Source organism: Natator depressus, chromosome 10 (assembly GCF_965152275.1).
Source record: "Natator depressus isolate rNatDep1 chromosome 10, rNatDep2.hap1, whole genome shotgun sequence".
Lineage (NCBI taxonomy): Eukaryota > Metazoa > Chordata > Testudines > Cheloniidae > Natator > Natator depressus.
In genome coordinates this window covers 25,642,860-25,664,777 of record NC_134243.1, presented here as the reverse complement: position 1 = coordinate 25,664,777, position 21,918 = coordinate 25,642,860, and the positions used below count along the sequence as shown (strand labels likewise).

The 21,918-nt window shown below is 43.8% G+C and overlaps 1 protein-coding gene across 4 annotated transcripts in view; it reads left to right on the top strand.

Moving 5' to 3' along the window:
* The window catches only part of ABAT (4-aminobutyrate aminotransferase), a 151,922-nt gene that overhangs the window by 47,251 nt on the left and 82,753 nt on the right, over positions 1–21,918 (top strand). The window lies entirely within an intron of this gene.

Genomic DNA, 21,918 nt, shown 5'->3' with positions numbered 1-21,918 from the left:
TAGATATATTTAAAATAGATGGCTGTTTTTTCTCCTCAGTTGAACTGCAGAGTTGCTGCTAGATTTTTTTCTCTGATTGATCTTTGGTCTTTTGGCAGTTACTAAAGGGACTGACATCAATGTTATTTCTCAACAATGCAGTTAACAGCAGCTTGCTTTAAAGGGAATAAAAGGGAAGTACAATTTCAACTTACATATTTTCATCCAAGCAATGTAAGTGTCATGAACTTTTTGTGTGTGTATATTGGAGGGATTACAATATCTATTGTGTTAAGATTTTAAGAATTTACTTTGAATGCTTTTTACAAAATGACAAATTGAAGGTTTTAATTACTGAGAAGCAAATTTGTTGTTGGAAGGTATGTGCATATGTATGTATTTAGATATTCATAGAATCATAGAAGATTAGGGTTGGAAGAGACCTCAGGAGGTCATCTAGTCCAACCCCCTGCTGGATGCAGTACTCCAGATGTGGGCTCACCAGTGCCAAATAGAGGGGAATAATCACTTCCCTCGATCTGCTGGCAGTGCTCCTACTAATGCAGCCCAATATGTCATTAGCCTTCCTGGCAAAAAGGGTACACTGCTGACTCATATCCAGCTTCTCATCCACTGTAATCCCCAGGTCCTTTTCTACAGAACTGCTGCTTAGTCAGTCGTCCCCAGCCTGTAGCGGTGCATGGGATTCTTCCATCCTAAGTGCAGGACTCTGCACTTGTCTTTGTTGAACCTCGTCATATTTCTTTTGGCCCAATCCTCCAATTTGTCTATGTCATTCTGGACCCTATCCTTACCCTCCAGGGTATCTACCTCTTCCCCCAGTTTAGTGTCATCTGCGAACTTGCTGAGGGTGCAACTTATCCTGTCATCCAGATTGTTAATAAAGATGTTGAACAAAACTGGCCCCAGGCACTCTGCTTGATACCGGCTGCCAACTAGACATCGAGCCATTGATCACTCCCCCTTGAGCCCGACAATCTAGCCAGCTTTCTATCCAACTTATAGTCCATCCAATCCACACTTTTTTAACTTGCTGGCAAGAATACTATGGGAGACTGTATTAAAAGCTTTGCTAAAGTCAAGATATATCACATTCACTGCTTTCCCATATCCACAGAGCCAGTTATCTCATCATAGAAGGCAATCAGGTTGGTCAGGCATGGCTAGCCCTCGGTGAATCCATGTTGACTGTTCCTGATCACCTTCCTCTCCTCCAAGTGCTTCAAAATGGTTTCCTTGAGGACCTGCTCCCTGATTTTTTCAGGGACTGAGGTGAGGCTGATCAGTCTGTAGTTCCCTGGGTTCTCCTTCCCTTTTTTAAAGATGGGGACTATATTTGCCTTTTTCCAATCGTCCAGGACTTCCATGTATCGCCACAAGTTTTCAAAGATAATGGCCAGTGGGTCTACAATCAGATTAGCCAATTCCCCCAGCACCCTCGGATGCATTAGATCTGGACCCATGGACTTGTGCATGTCCAGGTTTTGTAAATAGTCCTTAACCTGTTCTTTCATCACTGAGGGTTGCTCACCACCTCCCCATACTGTGTTGCCCAAGTCAGCAGTGTGGGAGCTGCCCTTGTCTGTGAAGACCGAGGCAAAAAAATCATTGAGTGCTTCAGCTTTTTCCACATCATCTATCACTAGGTTGCCTCCCCCATTCATTAAGGGTCCCACACTTTCCCTGACCTTTTTCTTGTTGCTAACATACCTGTAGAAACCCTTCTTGTAACCCTTAACATCCCTTGCTATATTCAAAGGAGTGTCTTTGTTCAAGTGCGTGTAACTATTTTTTGAAATGTTTGCTAGTCACCTTATAGTCACCATTTGCTTTCCTGTTCCTTCAAATAAAATGAGTCACCTTAAGGCTCTCTCTTAAATTTCTAATCCTCCCTCCATAATGTGTGGGGTGTTTTTTGTTTTGTATAGATTAATTTTGTAAGGATCCTTTATGTCTTCAGGAAACAGAAGAACGAGTGACACTTTTAGAATCAGTTTCATTTGACCATTTTAATCTAGTTAGTTTCATGATCTCTGAGAAAGCTTTGGTGGGATCTTGGGTTGGAATGAACAAATACAGATAAGGTTTGAGCAGATAAACCTTTACTTTAGGTTTAGCATTCTGGGGGTTTGGAAATAATTGTGGGACAATTAATCTAAAAGTATGTGTCTGTCATTATGGGGTTAGTTTGTTTGACCCCTTTGAAAACTAGGCTGGATGTTCCTTTTTGTGAAACATCAGAAGCTTCATAATGAGGTTTTAATTTGGGGTATTTTTCCAGTTTTTTTTTAAATGAATAAAAATTAAGTGCGCAGTTTGATTCAGAATATGCCAGTTTAAGGAAGTATTTGAGAGTTAGGATTTGTACATACAGATTAGTAACCGAGGTAATCATTGCAACCTTAATATTATGCAGTTTAAGAATTTTTTTTAAAATTTTGCTGCTAATAAGGTAATAAGTGTATAGTTTTGTGTGTTTTGCCAGTCATTTATCCATGTACCTAACACATAGGTTTATGCCAAATATAAGGATAGTTCCACAACTGTAACCAGAACTCGCTGAACTTGTAAGAAACTGATTCTAAACCCTCAAACATGCCTCCTGCATTTGATTCTGTCCCAGTACAGTTTTAGACCTGTACTCTGATTCTCCAAAGTTTCCTTTGTTCCAAAGAGGAGAGAGTAATGAGGTTGTCCTCACAAGTGGCTTCAACAGTATGTTAATTAGATCATGTTTCTATTATTTAGCTCAAGATCTGAGAAATGAAAAGTTGTTACCATCTGTTGGCTCTTTGGGCTGGAGATCACAGGGTAGTTTGTTCAGATCTTTGTTTCAAACTCACCACCCCCTGACTCAGGGATATATTTGTGGAGAATCATTGGATGAGGACACTGGGATTAGAGGGGGTCCAACTCCCCATGCAACAGTGAGTCAGTCACAAGTATAGCAGTAGGAAGTGACCCAGTGCATATCTAATTTCTGTCAGCTGGCACAGCCTGCCATGGAACTGGACTTGAGCAGCCTCATTTAGAAGGAATATGAAGGGCTCAAAAAGTGGAAGTGGGGACACAGTGTTAGGGGATGAGGGCTGGGAAGAAGAATCTGCCTTGGGAAAATTTAAGTATTTGAAGTGGGGTCCTGTTTAGCCTAAATTCACTTCTGAATAGAAGTAGCACAATAGTTATATATTTGTATTTCTGTAGCACCAAGGAGCCCCACTCATGGACTTGTACCCCATTGTGCTAGACACTGAACAAACCCAAAACAAAAAGACAATCCCTGTTCTAACTGGTATCCATATTAGTAGTCTTAGTAAACAGGGAAGGACTAAAGGGACTATTTAGACTGAACTATAATCTGACCCCCCCAAAGTTGTTCCTGTAGGTCTGTATGGAAGCTTTAACTGCTATTGCCCTTGCTGTATCTGTTCCATGGCTAAATAAAGGTCTTCTGTCTCCAGGGCTGTCCATTTGGCATCTTTCAACAGCATTACAATTCACTTAAAATATAGATCTTAATTATTGTACTCCAGAGGAGAAACTTTTTAAATATAAATAAAAACCAAACATTTTAAATCTGTACCTTCTTGTCACTCTATATTATAAGGGCACAGAAATTGACAACTCTGTTAGATTTTTACTGATGTTTCACTTCCGTGTCAAATCCATAATCTACCGAAAAAACAAAAACCAACAAAAAAAAACCCTCCAAAACCCTGTCTTTGCAAGAAGAAGGAAGTTCTTTGGTTTAATAGATAAGTGCGAAGTAGATGTCATGAGAAAGAACTTTGCTTCAGGTTTATACCTCTTAATTTATTTCTTTTCATGTGATTGTATATACTTTATATTGCAATATGTTAATATTTTCAAATTAAAATGTAACAGTTTACACTAACTCGAATGCTTTTCAAGTGACACATGGCCTGATGTATTAGGTATTTGTTGTTCCTCAAATAGTATAGTGTTAACAAAAGTTCCAGCCATTTCTAAGATGCTTCAGCCTTGATGTGAAGACCTAAATTTTGTCATTCCTTTATTAGATGCTTCCCAAAATGTGCGTCTTTATGCATCTGTGGCCTTGGCTCTCAGAAGGCTTTTTAAAGACTTTATTAAATTTTGTTTTGTTCCTCAAAACTTCTTAGAGAATTAGACCAATTCAATTTAAAATCTCCTCAGTTTTGTAAGGTCTCTTTCTGTAGCTTCTGTGGGATGGAAAGAAATGCTGTTCACATTGTGATTCTTCCTGGTTCACAGGCACCATCACTATTACTCTGTAAGATCCATGAGGCCAGGAGTATCCTTGGGCACAGCTGACCTGCTGCCTGGTCTGAGATGTGTGTGCTAACAAATATGCTATTTATTTCCATTATGTATACTACTTTAGTGGATTATTAGTGTTAAGTCTGCATCCTTGTGCTGACACACACTATACGAAGCCTACGTCCTCTCCCTACCAACTCCTTCCTTCTAGACCCTCAGTCTCTGGGTCTCCAGCCTGCATCCTAACCATCCCTATTTCCATCTTGCCCCCAAGTCCTTGATGTTTCTTGGTCCTTTCTTCCCCCACATAAATACAGATTCTGCCCAGCACACACAACTGGTTCACTAAAATTCCCAGCAAAAGTCTCAGCACCACTAACTTCTATGCATCCGATGAAGTGAGCTGTAGCTCGCGAAAGCTTATGCTCAAATAAATTGGTTAGTCTCTAAGGTGCCACAAGTACTCCTTTTCTTTTAACTTCTATTGAGTGGCTTCTGAGCAGTTAGGAAAAAATTGAATACCAGTGTTCAATTGGGCTATCTTCTTTGTTCCAGTAGACATGATTTGATCCAGACACAGGATACTTTGCTCTCAGTCTAATCAGAGAACTATGTGTATTATTGATAAGGGGTATTGGATGATGAAAGGAAAACCCAGTTTATAATTTACATATTGCACAATGCTCTTACAACTCCAGCAAACTGCTCCGATCCGGTACCCAGTCAGACTGTGTTCTTTTGATTAATGCTACATCCAAGACACTACTCCCACTTCTGCAGTGTTTCTGCATTTACCTCTTTCCAGTTCATTCTGTTTATTCGTTGTAATAAAGCTGTTACTACACCTCACCTCTCCCACAAAGTGTTATCACTCAGAATAACTCAGGGCTTCAAGTTAATACGTCTGAATTTAGGCTTCAGGCTCCTCCCCCTCCCCCCCTTGGGCTTTATATAGACTTGGATTAAAGATGTGATGTTAGATCATATTAACTAGCTCAATCTATCGAACACTTTCTAAAGATACAGTAAATTGTACTTGCTAAACTGACCAAGTTGAAACCTAGAATGGAGACTAGACCTTAACTTGACTAGGTGGCTTGTTGTTGTTTGGTATTTGTGCTGCAGCAGGCCTTAAGGCATGCTTGTGCTATATAAACATTTAAAAAAAAAAACATGTAACCGTCCCTTTGTGGACGGTTTGCTGTCTAAACATATACTAAAGTATAACTTCTCTTGTCTGGATGAGTCTTAAAGTGTTAGATTGTGATACTTAAACCAGTCAAACAGCACACCTTTAAATCCTAGTCTACACAAAGCCTTAGGGCTTGGCTACACTTACATTTTATAGCGCTCTAACTTGCTGGCTCAGGGGGGTGAAAAATCACCCCCCTGAGCACAGCAAGTCTGAGAGCTTTAAAGTGCTAGTGTGGACTGGCTCCGAGCGCTGGGAGCTGTGCTCCCAGCGCTCTGAGCTAATTCCCTCGTGGAGGTGGACCACTCACGCTTGCGCACGACCACACTCACACTTCAAAGCGCTGCCACGGGAGCGCTCCCGCAACAGCGCTTTGAAGTTTCCAGTGTAGCCATGCCCTTAGAGTGGAGGCCTGGCCTCACTGATTTCAATGGCATAACTACCTTATTTTCTGCTTAGTATGTTTGAAAAGACACTCCCCATAAGTGAGGCATTAGTTGACATAAAGATGGTCTAAATTTCCCCACTGACATTCCTTTAAGCAGTAGTTCATTAGCTCAGTGGGTTAGAGTATTTAGGATATTTTGTGACTGGTTTTACTGTTCTGTTGGGAGTCCCATCTCAAATATTTTATTTCAATGAAGTTTCATATCTTTACTATTTTTACTACAATATTCTGGTTAAATAGATAAGAAGCATGGTAGAGACATAATTGTTGCCAAGTATTTGAAGAATATAAGCACCAACAAAAGCAAGGCATAGTTCAGGGTGATACAATGGGTTATGTGGCAGCCGTCCATCTTGAAAAACAATGGTGTAAGCACCAAAGCAGTTCAGTTACTGCACGTCATGCTGCAGCATCACAAGTGGCTAAAAAGTCCAATTCTCAAGCAACAGTCCTTGCCATAAATAATGCAGGCAAAAAGTGCAGGACCAGAGCATGAAACTGGTGTGCTACTAGCCCTTGATACCTTCTTCGTTTTCCTCTCTCTTAAACACCTCTCTTCAGCCTCTTTGATTCGCTGGTGCAGCACAACCTTCTGTTGTGGCCTGTTGCTAACTGCATCTTCCCAGGTTGCAGTGTTGGTGTTCAAACTTTTCAAGTCCTGCTTGCAAACGTCCTTGAACCTAAGCCTAGGTCGGCCCAGTGGCCTTGGATCTTCTGCAAGTTCTCCATAGAAGAGATCCTTTGGAATGCATCCAGTGTCCATCCAGTACAAATGATCAAGCCAACAGAAACATCTGAGTTGGAGAAAACATTAGAGTTGGCAATTTTGCTTTCTCAAGTACTTTGGTGTCAGGAACTCTGGCTTCGCACTTGGTATTTAGAATACAACAAAGACAGCAAGTGTGGAAAGTGATTAATCTTCTCTCGTGCCTGTAAGTAAGTGGTCTAGGTCTAGGTCTTGCTACCATGCAGCAGCATTCTCAGAGTGCATGTCTGATAGACCCATATCTTGGTGTTGAATGTTAGTTTCCTGTTTTCCCACATGCACTTGGTCAGTGGGCCAAATGGGGTAGCTGCCTTTCTGGTGCAAGAATTAAGCTTGTCACCTAAAGATAAGTTATCCAAAGTTGATCCTGGATAGCAGAACTTATGCACAACTTTTAGCGTGGAGCTAGCTATTAAAACATCTGATGCAGTCGACACACCTTGTGCCATAGTCATTGTCTTCTTTAGAGTGATTTGTTAGCCTTTAAGGTGCCACAAGTACTCCTTTTCTTTTTGCGGATACAGACTAACATGGCTGCTACTCTGAAACCTGTCTTTAGAGTGATGGTTAGTCAAAATTCATCATAAGCTAGAGCAAAGCTATTGCCAAGGTGCTGGAACTCCTGCGTATGTGATGAGCACTGAGTCACTGGTGAAAAAAAGTTCTGTTATCAGCAGGAGTTTCTTTGCTTTTTGCTGTTACGTGTGTAAAGTTGAAGAGGTTTCCATCTGATCTGGTATGGTGATGTACATCCCTGGTGCTAGAAAGCATGATGAAGCAGAGAGAGAAGAATGTACTGAAGAGTGTTGGTGCCAATACACATTACTGTTTGACACGACTGCAGATTTCAAAGCTGTCAGGTTGGTCACCATAATACTGAACTGTAGACATCATGCCACTGGGGAAGGATTGAATCAGACTGAGGAGAATGGGGTCTCTCTAGCAGTTGGAAAAGACTTTCTGCTGACCAGGTCAAAAGCCTTTGTACGGTTAGGCTGAATATTGTGGGGGAGATTTTTCTAATGGTGTGATCCATTAGGATATGTCTTCACTGCTTAGTTAACTTGTGTGATCAGCTTCCACGTCTGATTACCCAGACTGGGTGTGAGCAGCCACACTGCAAAGCCCTTCCATATCACTGTGTCCTCACTGTTGCTATGTTCACCTGTGTGTCACTACCATGGCAAATCTGCTGCTGCTCACTGTCAAGACTGTGAAAAGCAGAACAGGCCCACTTATTTACTGAATGGTAAACATTGCAGGGTGGTGGTGGTGGGAGGGAGTGTTTGATCAATAAAATGAAAGTGAATAAGCACATAGGAAGAACAAAAACTCAGGCTTGTTTGTAAATACGACAACCTATGTACTTGAGAACTCAAATGCAATTAGGGTGGCCAGATTTAACGGGAAAAATATCAGGGCACATGGGGGAAGCAAAAAAAAAAAAAAAAAGACTGGAGCAGCCAAAGCCGCAATATCGGGAAAAATGGCGTTGGGACGCGGGACAAAGGCCTAAACATCGGGACAGTCCCGATTTTATCGGGATGTCTGATCACCCTAAATGCAATTGTGACGTTCCCAATTATATCCTGTTCTACAGAGAACCTTTAAGACTATTAGACAAACAAATAGTCAAAAGTAAATATCAGTGTGCAAAATGTACCTATGGCTAAAATGGCAATAAGGGCAGCAGCTTGGGCTGGCTGCCTGAGTACAAACCTGCCTGGAACCCCTGGGCTGCCCGAGCTGCTGCCTGTGCTACCCCCAGTTACACTACTCGAGTAGAACTAGCATTTGTCTGTCTGTCTGTCTGCCTCAGCTGGGAAGCATGCTCCCAGGTGCAATGTGGATGTACCCTGTGGGAATGCATGTTTCCATTCCGCGATAGTCATTGCTCATTACAGTATTAATGATGCTGGTGATAATGCTGCTGATGAACTGTGCAATCCAAAGTAGAACACTCCACTTCGTAGTGGTTCTTTTTTGTGCTGGCTTTCTGACTATTCCTTGGGAAACTTTGTCAGATAGGTGTCTCCCCCTCTTTCTTAATGCTGAGAGGCCTTGAGGAATCCTGTTCTCCTTGAGATGCTGATGGCTGTAGACTGTCACACCATGAACCCAGCACATACTGAGCGGAATCCTTCCACTGAACATGGCTCAGTTGCTATAGGAATCCTGATCATTGAGTTGGCATTATAGTCTATTCATGGTCAGTCCTGGAGGTACTCTGTTTGATATATACTTGCCATTGAAGTGCAAAACTCTAAAACTGCCATGGAGTTAGTTGTGAGACTGAAAAACCCCCCAAAAAACCCCAAATCACAAAATTAGGAATTGGTTGGCACCAAAAAATATCTGGTTGCTAAATGTAACTGGTGTGTAGCTTAATTTTTCTCACTGCCAGTTTCTGCTGTTTTACCTTCATGTGTTTTTCCCGACTCGTGTACTCTCTCTGCAAATAATGGCTGTCACCTTATGTGACGTTATTGACTTGAACTGGGACCATATAGAACATTGTTGTAACCAAAAAGAAAAGGAGTACTTGTGGCACCTTAGAGACTCACCAATTTATTTGAGCATAAGCTTTCATGAGCTACAGCTCACTTCATCGGATGCATTCAGTGGAAAATACTGAATGCATCCAGTGAAGTGAGCTGTAGCTCACGAAAGCTTATGCTCAAATAAATTGGTTAGTCTCTAAGGTGCCACAGGTACTCCTTTTCTTTTTGCGAATACAGACTAACACGGCTGTTACTCTGAAACCAGACACACCTTGCAACTTAGCAAGGTATGCAGGGACATGCCTATGGACAGAACTCTGAGGTTTTTTCCATGCCATGTGATGGACAGCTTCTCTTTGGAACAAAGGAAAAAAAAAAACCACATGGCAAGAGAATATAAAAAGCTGCTGCAGCTCCTCCATCTGGTCTTCAATCCTGCTTCTTACCTCTGGAGGAACTTTGCTACACTGAAGCTTTGAACCAAGGGCTGAAAGACCCATCCCAGCTGTGGATGTCCTCCAGAGACTTGATTTGAACCTGAAGTTTATTCTATCACTGCTGCAAGCCTGAACCAAGAACTGTGCCATTACTATATGTAATTGATTCCATTTAACCAATTCTAACTCTCATCTATTATCTTTTTCCTTTTATGAATAAACCTTTAGATTTTAGATTCTAAAGGATTGGCAACAGCGTGATTTATGGGTAAGATCTGATTTGTATATTGACCTGGGTCTGGGGCTTGGTCCTTTGGGATTGAGAGAACCTCTTTTCTTTTACTGGGGTATTGGTTTTCATAACCATTTGTCCCCATAACGAGTGGCACTGATGGCGATACTGGGAAACTGGAGTGTCTAAGGGAATTGCTTTGTGTGACTTATGGTTAGCCAGTGGGGTGAGACCAAAGTCCTATCTGGCTGGTTTGGTTTGCCTTGGTGTGCACAGAAACCTCAGCCTTGGGCTGTAACTGCCCTGCTTTAAGCAGTTTGTCCTGAATTGGCGCACTCAGTTGGGTCCCACCAGAACCAGCATCGTTACACCTTAACTCTGCCAAGGCTGTCTTGTTACCTTTCTATGGATTGCTTGGTGGGGTGGTAAGAAAGGAATCCCTCCTCCTGGAAGTAGAGTCTATAACCTTCTTGATACACTGAGCTCATATGGAAGCTAGAAGGAAGATGTCTCCCTCCTGTTCAAAGTTACTCCCATTTGGTAGTATTTTCCTACTTCCCGCAGTGTGGGTTTTCAGGAAACCTTACCTTGGCCATTGGTTATCACACTCCTGCAGCTCTCTGGGCTTTGAATATTCTTTCACCTTTGGTACATTTCATATCAATTGTTTTTTAAGAAAAAGATGGTTTAAAAAAAAACCGTAAAAACCACTTTACACACCTTTAAAAAAAAGCTGCACAAGGGTACATAATTCAATTAGCATTTTAATTAGACTTCCCAGAGTCTGACCAATGGAGAGAGAAAACTCCTGACAGAAGGAGCATGTGGAACTTTGGAAGATGGCTTCCTGCCTGTTTTCTTTTTCTTTTTCCTAAATTCACAGTCAGGCTCAGTCTTTGCAAGTGGGAGCCATATTTTACTAGTGTGCCATTCATTGCCAGTTTTGGACATGCAGACAGAGAATAACCACCATGAATGACCTGAGAAAAAGTCTTGAAGGAAAAAGACTTAACATGTGATCTATTATTATTCTTTCGTTGCACATACACAGATTGCTGAATTCTTCACTCTCTTCCTGTGGCTGAATGAATTACAATTAAACAATCCCCAAATACCCTCAGTTAACATACTGCCAGATTTTTTTACATTAGGGTTTTTTAAAGTGGTTAGAGCAGTAAGTCAGGATTTCTAGGTACCATCCTTAGCTCTGCTAGTAACTATGTGTGATCCTCAGGGAAATTGCTTACTTTCTCTCTGCTTTGATGTATTCACCTGTCATCATCTTTGTATGGCAAAAGAAGTGATTAGCAATGTTCAAATAGCCAAGTCCAGATAAGTGAGTAGCTTCAGAAGTGGCTTGGTGTAAGTCTGAGATATCACCAGCAAAAGATTGATGCGGGCACTATACTACAGTGTGGTCCATAGTTTGTGACCGGTGTCCACAGTTACATTGTCTCTCATCTTGCAGTGGTGTAAGAGATGACCACATCTACCATGCTGTGTTCTGAAACTGTTCAATGTGGATCATTGTTTCTGGCATAGATTGAAGCCTGAAAGTTCTTTTGTGGGTTGGCAATCAGATGATGTTTGAGACATTAATATTAGCCCAGAATTCTTTCCAGTGTACCTCCAGAGTGAATTAGGACAGCGGTTCTCAAGCTGTGGACTTACTGGGACCTGGGGCTGAAGCCCAAGTTCCACCCTCACCTGGGGTGGCAGAGCTTGGGCTCCATGCCTCCCTCCCCCCCGGTGACATATAGTAACTGTGTTGTCAGAAGGGGGTCCCGGTGTAATGAAGTTTGAGAACCCCTGAACTAGGACATTTTTAAGAGCTTTAGCCCAATGCCAAAAAGGCTTACAAGATTTCATGCATGTCTTCGTAAAGTTCTGGAGGTCCTCATGGATTCGTAAGTTCAAGTTGGTCATGGTTCACTTGTACCTCTCTCTCCGGATGCATGTCACTCCTTAACTTGGGTGCAGCCAGATATACATGCCAGAGTGGTCAACCATTGAACGGATGTTGATTTTAATGTTCCAGCTATAATTCTCTTTGTGGCATTAAGCTACACATCCAGAGGTTTGGAATGTGAGCTGCCTGCCCAAACTGGTGTACTAAATTTAGTGATAGAGTATATCACTGCTACAGTGGCTGTTCAGAGTGTGTGTGCATTGGCACCCCATGTTGTGCCTATGAGTTTTTGGATGAGGCTAGTTGTTGCTTTTACCTTTTCACGTCTTTTCCAGATGAGCTTTAAAAGACAAGCTTCTCTCTAGAGTTACACTTCAGATAGGGGTCATTTCAGATCTGTTGATGGTGAAAGATGACATTAAGTGGTTCCTTGGCAGCTTTGTTGTTTAGGGGAAAGGCTATTATCAAGCTTTTGGAGGCATTGGGGCAGAGTTTCTAGTACTGAAAGTATTCCTATGTTATCTTGAGGTTGGTGGAGAGGATGTCACTGATGGCAGTGAGGTCTTAACATCACTCTTGCAGTACAGGCAATCAGCATAAATGAACATATGCAAAATTGTGTCAGGTAAGACATTAATATAGGTATTATATAGTGAAGGTGGGACAACGCAGATCCTTGAGGTAAACCACCACAGAGGACATGTGCTTTGCTGATCTGCCCATTCAAAAGGACACTCTAGCTACATTTGCTCAACATTGTGGACAGGAGTCTCACAGTGCTGTGGTATTTGATGACCCTTGGGCAATAGCTCATATCTCCATACTGTGTCACAGGCAGTGGATAAATCAGTCAATGCTGTTTTGATTCTTACATTCTGTTGGAAGCCACCCTCAATATAACTAGTAATGGTGAGAACCTGGTTGCAGCAACTTCGTGCCAGTCCGAAACTGGCCTGATCCTTTGGTAGAATGACTTCAAAGATGGGGTGAGATGGGCCAATAAAACCCTCTCCATTAATTTACAAGTGAACATGGGAACCTCTATTGCTGACGTAAGAATCGGACAACAGACCATAACGAACATCCTGGATTCCTCCAGGATAGACATCTTAAGACCATGCCTGATGTATGTGGTGAAGCCATACTTTGCATCATTCATGGTGGCAATGAGTTCATAGCCATTAATTTTATACTTTACAGCTTGCTTATAGTCTACAGCATGAGTTTCTTGCAGAACAACATCAGTGTCATTCTCCTTAAGAACTCTTGAAAGATAGTCGTACAAGTGACAGACCTTCTGCTTTAAGTTGGTACATACACAGCGCTTGTCTTATGTTCTTTGATGCTTCCTGGACAAGGGCTCTTAACAGATTTCACATTGCTAATCCTAACGGTAGATTGATTAAGCAATGTCTATTAGCCTTTAATGACATTTGTTATGTTAATTAATACATGTAACAAGGTTAATCAATAACATGTGAAGGTTGTCAAGTTGCTCCCTATTCACCAGTGAAATGGTATATATACCTACTTCACAAGGGTCGTGATGGTTAATGAGTGCCATGCATTTTGAGGCCCTTGAGTGGCAGGTACTGTATAAGTAGTCTGTCCTTAATGTACTTGGCAGAAAGTCATTAGGTTCACCCATCCTTGCTCAGATAAATCCTGGGGAAGAACATGACTATGGCTAGAGGCTAGATGAACAAGCAATTTATTCTGAGAGCTGGATCCAACCCCAACCCCCAGCTGTTTGTGAAATGTACAAAAATAGTTCAGCCTCTGGGCTCTTCATGAGCTGTTTTTCCAGTATTAGTTGTTCATAATTAAATATGATGATGGTGTTACCTAACATCTACAAACAGGAAAGAAGTTTGATTTAATTCACTGGGGGACTTTTATGCTTTTTGGGGAAGGTTATGATGGGAAAGAGAGGAAGGGGAGAGCCAGCAGGAGATAAAAAGACTGAGGGACATTTGGGATGTTTTTTAAGCTTTCCCTATTCTCTTTTCCAGAAAAGAGTGTATTACATTTAGCTACATATATGGACCCTAGCTTTGAAAACAACTGGATCCTCATACTTTAAAGAGGGATTTATTGCCTCTTTTGCAGACTTAATGTTCGTGTTTTTTTCTTGTCACATTCACACAGAGTAATTCTGTTTTTCATCCAGATGCACAGTCTGTTTTGCAAAGGGTGCAAAACAGGTGACACATCTACATTTCTCTCCTTTTGGATTATTGTGTCTGTGGGTTGGGACAACTGCTCTCATAAGTGCCACTTCCCTATCTAGGAGATAATGATATGTATTTGCAGTGTGAATGCTTGTGTATACATATTTGTACATTATTCGGGACACATTGTCTTACCATGAATATTCTTGCGAAGAAGTATTAAAAAGGTTTGTATATATCATCCTAGCAAATTCAGGGTTTATTCAAAACAATATTTATGAATCCTCTTTGCAGTATTTGCCCAGCTACTAATTATGTCCCTTCTCGTTGTGAATAGTGCCATTCATGACTGTTGACTCTGGGATCAGGAGCAGTTATCTTAGCTGATTTGGGACTCATCTATGCTTAAAATGCTACAGCAGCACATTGGCATAAAGATGCAGCAGCTAGATTGATGAAAGAATTCTTCCATTGACCTAGTGCTGTCTACACGGGAATTTAGATTGGTGTAACTAACGCTGCTCCGTAGTGTGGATTTTTCACACCCCGAGCGATATAGTTATGTCACCCTAATTTTCTAGTGTAGATCAGGCCTTGGTTCCTCACTTTGCCCTCCCTTTTTTAAATTAAAGTGTCGCCTGACAACAGTGTACTGAATTGTGAAATGAACTACTCATCTCAGCTTTTGGGTAAATATCTATCATATAAGCGATCCAAGGTGCTTGGAAAAGGAACTGCTCTTTTGCTTCTAGAGATTGTATTTCCACTTCTGCCTTTAAGCGTGTTGATGGAACAGTATAGGGAGGTTTGCATTGTGGCTGCCTGCTTGGAACCAGGTCGATGGATAACGACAGAACTGCAGTCCCTAGGGCTGTCAGTCTTCCACCTTTCAACAGCACTAAATTTTCTACATGAAATTAAAAAGCCCTTCTTGGTCTCAGATCTGTGTTGGAAGTAAATAAACAGTGTGTGAGCTTGAGGGTATGAACACTCGCATGGTGGCATAAATGCTGTGCCTGCCTAGCAAAGTCAAGGTTTTACAAGTGAGGGCAGCCAACAAAAAGCAATAGTTAAGGAAAGAGAGCCCATTCTCCCCAAATGGTTGTGGAGATCTTTGGGGTAATTGCACTGCACAGCTTGTGTTTCAATTTTCTAAACCACTTCATTATTCCCGGTTAAATGGTTTTTCAGCAGCTGAGAGAGAAATGAATCTGCCCCCATGAATTTAAAGCAGGCTCCTGTGTTTTAAACAGGAAGAATGAGCTAGAAGCCTGCAGTCAGCAGCAAGGATGTCTTCTCTCTCACATTCTTGAAATATGTGTGTTTCACCTCTTACTCTGGCACTTTTTGTTTCAGATACAGATCCTGTGAACTTCATTCTGAAATGTAGATTTGTCTTGCAGGGTATGTTTTAGTAAAATGCAAAGTATTTCCAATACTAAACTGGGTGTATGTGTTTAAAACAACAAATAAACCAAAAATAATAAAATAAATAAAAACCTATGCCCTTAAGTTTATGTGCCCTGTAGAGTGAATTATACTGAGATTGCTTGCATTGATAGTGCTACACTAGTGGGAAATTAGAAGAAAAATCCTAAGTGCAGACAGGATGCACGAATGGCCACAACTTAATGAGCATTTAGGCAAATGTACCAATCAGTTAAAAGATAGGGCTTTGTGAGAGGAGCTATGCATAATGGAAGTAGAGAGGGAGTTGGTTTTCTTTATTATGTGATAAAGGATAGTTAAGCTGAAGGACAGGTTACCAAGGGAGATTGTGGAATCCCTGTTAGCTGAGGGTTCTAAGAACAGTTTAGGCAAATACCTGTCAGGAATGGTCTAGATATACTTATTCCTGCCTCAGCATGGGGGGATGGGTTATATGACCTCTTGAGGCACCTTCCAGATCTATATTTCTATTAAGATTAAGGCTGCGATTCTTTTACGAAGGTTGTAGAAGTCACTGATTCCGTGACTTCCGCAGCGGCTGGTGCAGCTGACTTCAAGCTCGGGCACCTCATAGCCAGCCGCACCGGCTGTTGCCGGAGTGACCCACTGCCAGCTGCCCTGGCAGTTGTGGACAGCAGTGGCCAGTGCGGCTGGTCCTGGGGACCACCGAAGCAGCAGTCCTGGGGAGCCCCGGGGAATGTCTGAGCAGCGGTCCTGGGGCCAGCCGCACTGGCTGTTGCTCAGGCAGCCCTGGGCAGCTGACTCCTGGGACCTCCAGAACAGTGGCCGGTGTGGCTGGCTCTGGGGAGTGCCTGACCGGCAGTCCCTGGGCAGCTGGAGAAGCAGCCCTAGGGATGCACGGAGGCCATCCAGAGAGCGCTCCCCAGTGACAGGGGGACAGTCAACCCCCAGCACTGGAGCAGGGCCTCCCTTAGCAGCCCTCCCGCCCCCTGGAACAGCGGGGCCCCAGAAGTAGAGATTTAGTAAGGGGTATTTTGGGGAAAAGTCATGGGCAGGTTACGGGCCGTGAATTTTTATCTGTTGCCCGATGACCTGTCCATGACTTTTACTAAAAATACCTGTGATTAAATTTTAGCCTTATCTATGATATAGTCTGACCTCAGGCTGCAAAATAATAAAATGTTTTAAAACAGCTGTCAAGCAAAATTAAAGCAAGCTACTTAATTCTTAAACTCTTGTAATAATAATTTTGTGTTGTTTTCAAGGAGCTTTTACATAAAGCCAATACCATCTCAAAATGTAATTTTAAACATTGCATGAACATTATAACTTAAAGGATGCTAGATAGGTAGGAAATAATAAAATAAGATTCTGCCAGCAAAAATATAAGATAATCTGTTCAGGGAAAACAGTTGGTAACACAGAGATTTAGTGGGAAGGAAGATGTGTGAAAAGCAATAATGCTGAAAGAAAGCTAGGGGTGATATTGGAAAGAAAGTAGATATGCAGCATGATATGGCTGCAAAACTAAAGCCGATGTGTGTTTGATCTGCATACACAGAAGCATCTCATAATTCAGAAGGAAGGTGGCCAAGACAAGCTACTACAGAACATGCAGAAGGGATCAATCCTGAAAGGGACTGGACTAGATGACCTAATATATATAATAAATCCATTATTTTTCCCCAAGTTAAATTTTAGCCTTGTGCCATGGGTAAAACTTCATGGCCATGTTTTGTGTGTTATCAGTACAGAAAATAATGGCTGATTACAGTTTTATGAGTTTCGTAGGGATGTTTCTGAGGTAATGCCTTATAAAGCAAATTTAGTTAAGGGATGTGAAGGAAACCAGGGATTACAGTAGTAAAGAACAAGTAGATAGTTCAGAGCTGTAAGATCCTGGCTTATTAACTAGTGGGGCAATGGGTGGGGCCGTGACTTTTTTGTCCTGTAAACAGTTTCCTGCCACAGTGACATTGGCTTTTGACCCAGGCATATGCCAGAAAAACAGAACATATCATAAAATCAATGTATAAAGTACAATTTTGATAGAGCACATGCTTAACTTTACATGCTGGTGAGGAGTCTCATTGAAGTTAATGGGAATACACAGTGTGTGAAGTTCAGCAGGTGTGTAAGTCTTTGAAGGATCTGAGCCTATATGGAGGAAATGGAGAGGAATGTGATGGAAAATATTAATAGGCATTAAGGGGACCAAATTAAATAAACCTTCTGCTGGAAACAAAGTAACTCTGCTTTCTACAAGTGGTAACTCCAGCTTCATTAAGCTCCTGATCCAAAATCAATAAATGTATATCATGAGTATGACAGCATGGACTAGGCCTGGAGGCCTCCTGCTGGAGGCTTCAGGGTCCTGACATGTCCATCCCAGGGATGGAGCAGTGGAGCTAAGTCCTCCGAGTGGCCTAGAGAGACTGCAAAGGGCAAGCCAATCAGAGAGCTGCAGGGAGCAGCCAGTTAGTTCCTTCCTGGAGCCAGAGGAGTGCAGATGATTACTCTTGGGGGAATTCTGTGCCACTGCTTGTGTGCAGAATTTATGTCTCCCACAGATTTCTTTGCTTCCCCGCAGAAAAGTGACCTTCTGACGGGGAAGCAAAGGGAAGCCCGAACAGCAGTCATAAGACCTCCCCAGAAGTATGTTTTGGTTGCCCAGGGCAGCCGGCAGAGAGGTAAATCACTGTGGGGCAGGGGGTGGGACTGGGGAGGAGCTGGCTGGTGGCTCCTACCCTGCGCCGGACTCAGCTGCTAGTCCCGGCTGGGCTGGGGAAGACGGGACTTCCTCTTCCCCTACGTGGCATCTGGGGTTGTCCAACCCACCCCCAGATTTCTTCCCCAGCTATAGGGAGCTATGCAAACTGCACTCCACCTGTGCTTCCTGCACCCATCGCTCCTCAGCTTCAGGGGGAGGGATCACTGTATAGGGCGCTGCTCCCCCATCCACCGAACCCCCGTGCATCCAGACCCCCTCATACCCAGACCTTCCCGACGAGCCTCACACCACCCCCACACCCAGAACGCCTATCCCCAATGAGCCCCACTCCCTCTGCAGCTGGATTATCATGATGAGCCACCCGGACCCAGATCCCCTTCCTAACTGAGCCCCAACCAGCTGCACCCCAGCATTTGAACCTCTCTGACTGAGCTCCCCACTCCGACCCCCCTGTTGAGCTCTATCCCCACAACACTCAGACCCTCCTGCCGAGCCCCAGCCACCTTTCACCTGGACCCCCCTGCACAGTCCTATTACAGTGCACCCAGAACCCCCCAACAAGCCCTTGTGCATTCAGATCCCCCTGCACCCAGATCTCCCACTGAGCCACCAGCACCCAGATTGCCCCACACAGAACCCTCTCAACCCACACCTGAGTCCTCCCACACTAAGCCCCTCCACGCTTGGATTCTGCCATGCTGTGCCTGCTGCCCACACCTGGCATGGCGGGGCAGGGCCCTGGGATGTTTCTGGGGCAGGTCCAGTCCTTGCGCTGTGTCAGGGTTTGGTGCAGCCTCACCACTGAGTCCGTGTCCCGGGTGGGGAGCTGCACAGTGATCTCCCACCTCTGTGAAGCCAGTGGCCTGTGCTCCCCACTGCCACGCTGAAGCCTCCACATTTGACAAATAAAATTTGCAGAATTTTAAAATACTGTGCACAGAATTTTAAATTTTTTTGGCGCAGAGTGCCGTCAAGAGTAGATGATGATCCTGGCTGGCTAAAGGGAACTGCAGCACCATGGACAGCTCAGAGCTGGTGGACAGGGGTGGGAAAGAGTCCTGGCTGGCTACTGGGCCTGAACACTGGAAGGCTGTGAGCTAAGGGTAAAGCATTGGTGAAGGCTGGGACTGCGGGGAAGTGGCTGAGAGAACTGAAAGTAGTTTTTGTTAAAGGGACAGGGTGGTGTGTGGCTGCTATTCTTGAGGTCCCTGACTGGGACCTGGAGTAGTGAGTGGGCCCGGTCTCCCCTGCCCCCATAGGCCACTGCGGAAATGGCCTACAACCAGACAGCGGTAAACCCCCAGAAGGGGATCTAAACTACTTAGTGGCCCAGCTGGGGCCAGAAATGACACAACCATTGCCTCTAGGGAGCAAGGCCTGTGGGTACGGCCCCATACCAGGGCTGGGACTGTTTAAAGACCACAGACACATCTGACCAGAAGAGGCGCTCATGAGAAGTGGGTGTCATGTCCTTACAGTGAGTCTCTAACTTTTCCAAAGTACACAACAAATACTATGTAAGTGTTTTCTCAGCTTGGCAGATTTCAAAACAGGTTTGATTTTGAATTGAGCTATGTCTAATCCATGTGCAACCAAATATCAGGCTGATTATCTTAGGGAAGATATAGGGGCTCTTTTCAACACAAAAATCATCTTTCCAAATTAATAAACTCAGATTGTCAGGGACTCTTTTTTTTTTTTTTTTTTTTTTTTAGAAACATTAGAGCAGCTGTGGACAAACTTTTTGGCCCGAGGGCCACATCGAGGTTCCAAAACTGTATGAAGGGCCAGGTAGGGAAGGCTGTGCCCTCTATCCGACCCCCACCCACTTCCTGCCCCCCCGACTGCCCCCCTCAGAATCCCCAGCCCATCTTGCTCCTTGTCCCCTGATCGCCCCCCCCAAGACCCCTCACAACCACCATCCCGGGACCCCACCCCGCACCAACCCCCCCTGCTCCCTGTCCCCTGACTGCCCCGACCCCTATCCACCCCCGCATCTCCTGACAGACCCCCGGAACTCCCACGATCCAACCCCCTGTTCCCCATCCCCTGACCGCCCCCCCCACCCCCGAACCTATGTCCCATCTAACCGCCCCCGCTCCCTGTCCCCTGACTGTCCCCGGGACTCCCTGCCTCTTATCCAACCCCCCCCCCCCCGGTTCCAGGCCCCTCACCATGCCGCTTATTCCCGCCTCCCCCCTCTCCCAGAGCCGCAGCGTGCCGCGCCCAGGAGCAGCCCAAGCCACGCCACTGCAGCGCTGTCCAGGGCTGCTCCTGGACGTGGCGTGCTGAGGCGCCGGGGAATGGGGGAAGGCAGGGGTGGGGCCAAGGGGAGCCTCCCTGGCCGGGAGCTCAGGCGGGCTGGGCAGGAAGAGCTTGCCCACTCCTGCATTAGGGTGTGCCTGGGCACACCCCGTACGCACACCTATGATTACGGTCCAGGTCCAAGTCTTCACTAGCAAGGCTACTTGGATTGTAGTGTCTTCCCTTGGATACCTGTGCGCAGCTCTGTCACTGTGCCTCAGTGGGTCGCAGCTGAGAATACCAGATTCAGGACAAGCTGCTGATAAATAGGGCAGACTCACCCAAAACTGGCGGTCATTCTTCCATTTGAAATAGTAAGCCAGTAACAAAAGTAAACTTCTGTCTCACCACGCTGGTTAGCAAGAAGTCAGAAATGCAGTCTCCTTAGGCATTCCAGCCCTTGTCTCACCACCCAGACACTGAACTCTATGATGAGTTGTTACTGAAAACCATCACCTATAGGGCCCTCTAATCCCAAGAGATCAACCATATAGCCAGGTCAGTATAGAACTCAGATCTTACCCAATAATCACACTGTTGCCAATCCTTTAGTATATAAATAAACCTTTAAATATTAGAAGAGAAAAAAAGGAGAGAGTTAAAAAGGTTAGGAAGTTATATACATACAGTCATTGCAAAGTTCTTGGATCAGGTTTATAGCAGTGATATTACAGACTGCTGGCTTGTAAAGACTCTGGTAACTTCCAAAAAATTGGGAGGTCCTCAGTCAATATGCTCCTTTTAGTGTAAGAGATTAGAGCAGGAAAGACGCAAAATGGAGATACTTCTGTGGTCCTTTAATATACCTTCTCCCATGTGGAGGGAATGTTCTCAGTCTTAGTTTGTGGAAAATTACAGGAACAAGATGGAGTCTAGGGTCACATGAGCGAGTCACATGCCTTGCATGCTTTGATGACTCATAGGAGCAGCCATTACCCATATTCTGGCTAACGGTCCACAGGAAGGCTCACTATGCTGGATGAATTTCTTCTATGGTCCATTGTGAGAGTTAAGTGTTGTTTAATGAGCTATCAGCTTGAATGGTCCATTCACATTGTGCTGGCTATACTGGATGTAAACTATCTTATGGGTGTTACCCCAGGAGCAAACACGTTTTAAATACTGGTACATAGTCAGTATTCATAACTTTAGATACAAAGATCATACATGCATAGAAAAGGATAATCGTACTCAGCAAATCATAGCTTTCCCACTAACACCTTACATGACACACTTTGTACAAGATTTGTTGCAGTTGTCCAATAGTGGCAATATTAATGATATAAATGGTCATGTTCCAATCGTACAGCACCCATGGCTTTGGACATGGAATTTGGCCCATAACATTGACTAGTCTTTGAACTATCTGTAGAAGATACTGAATGTTTTCAGGGGATTTGTTCTGCTCACCCCCCTTCCTGATGTCCTTTCCTTCATCTTGGTTTTGTAGCTGCTTTTGCAGAGTCTCTCTGGCTGTTTTTTTATTATGTGAAGTCAAAAGGAAAAAAGTCACAACTGCTTCCCATAATTTATGATTAATCTAAATGACAAATCTCT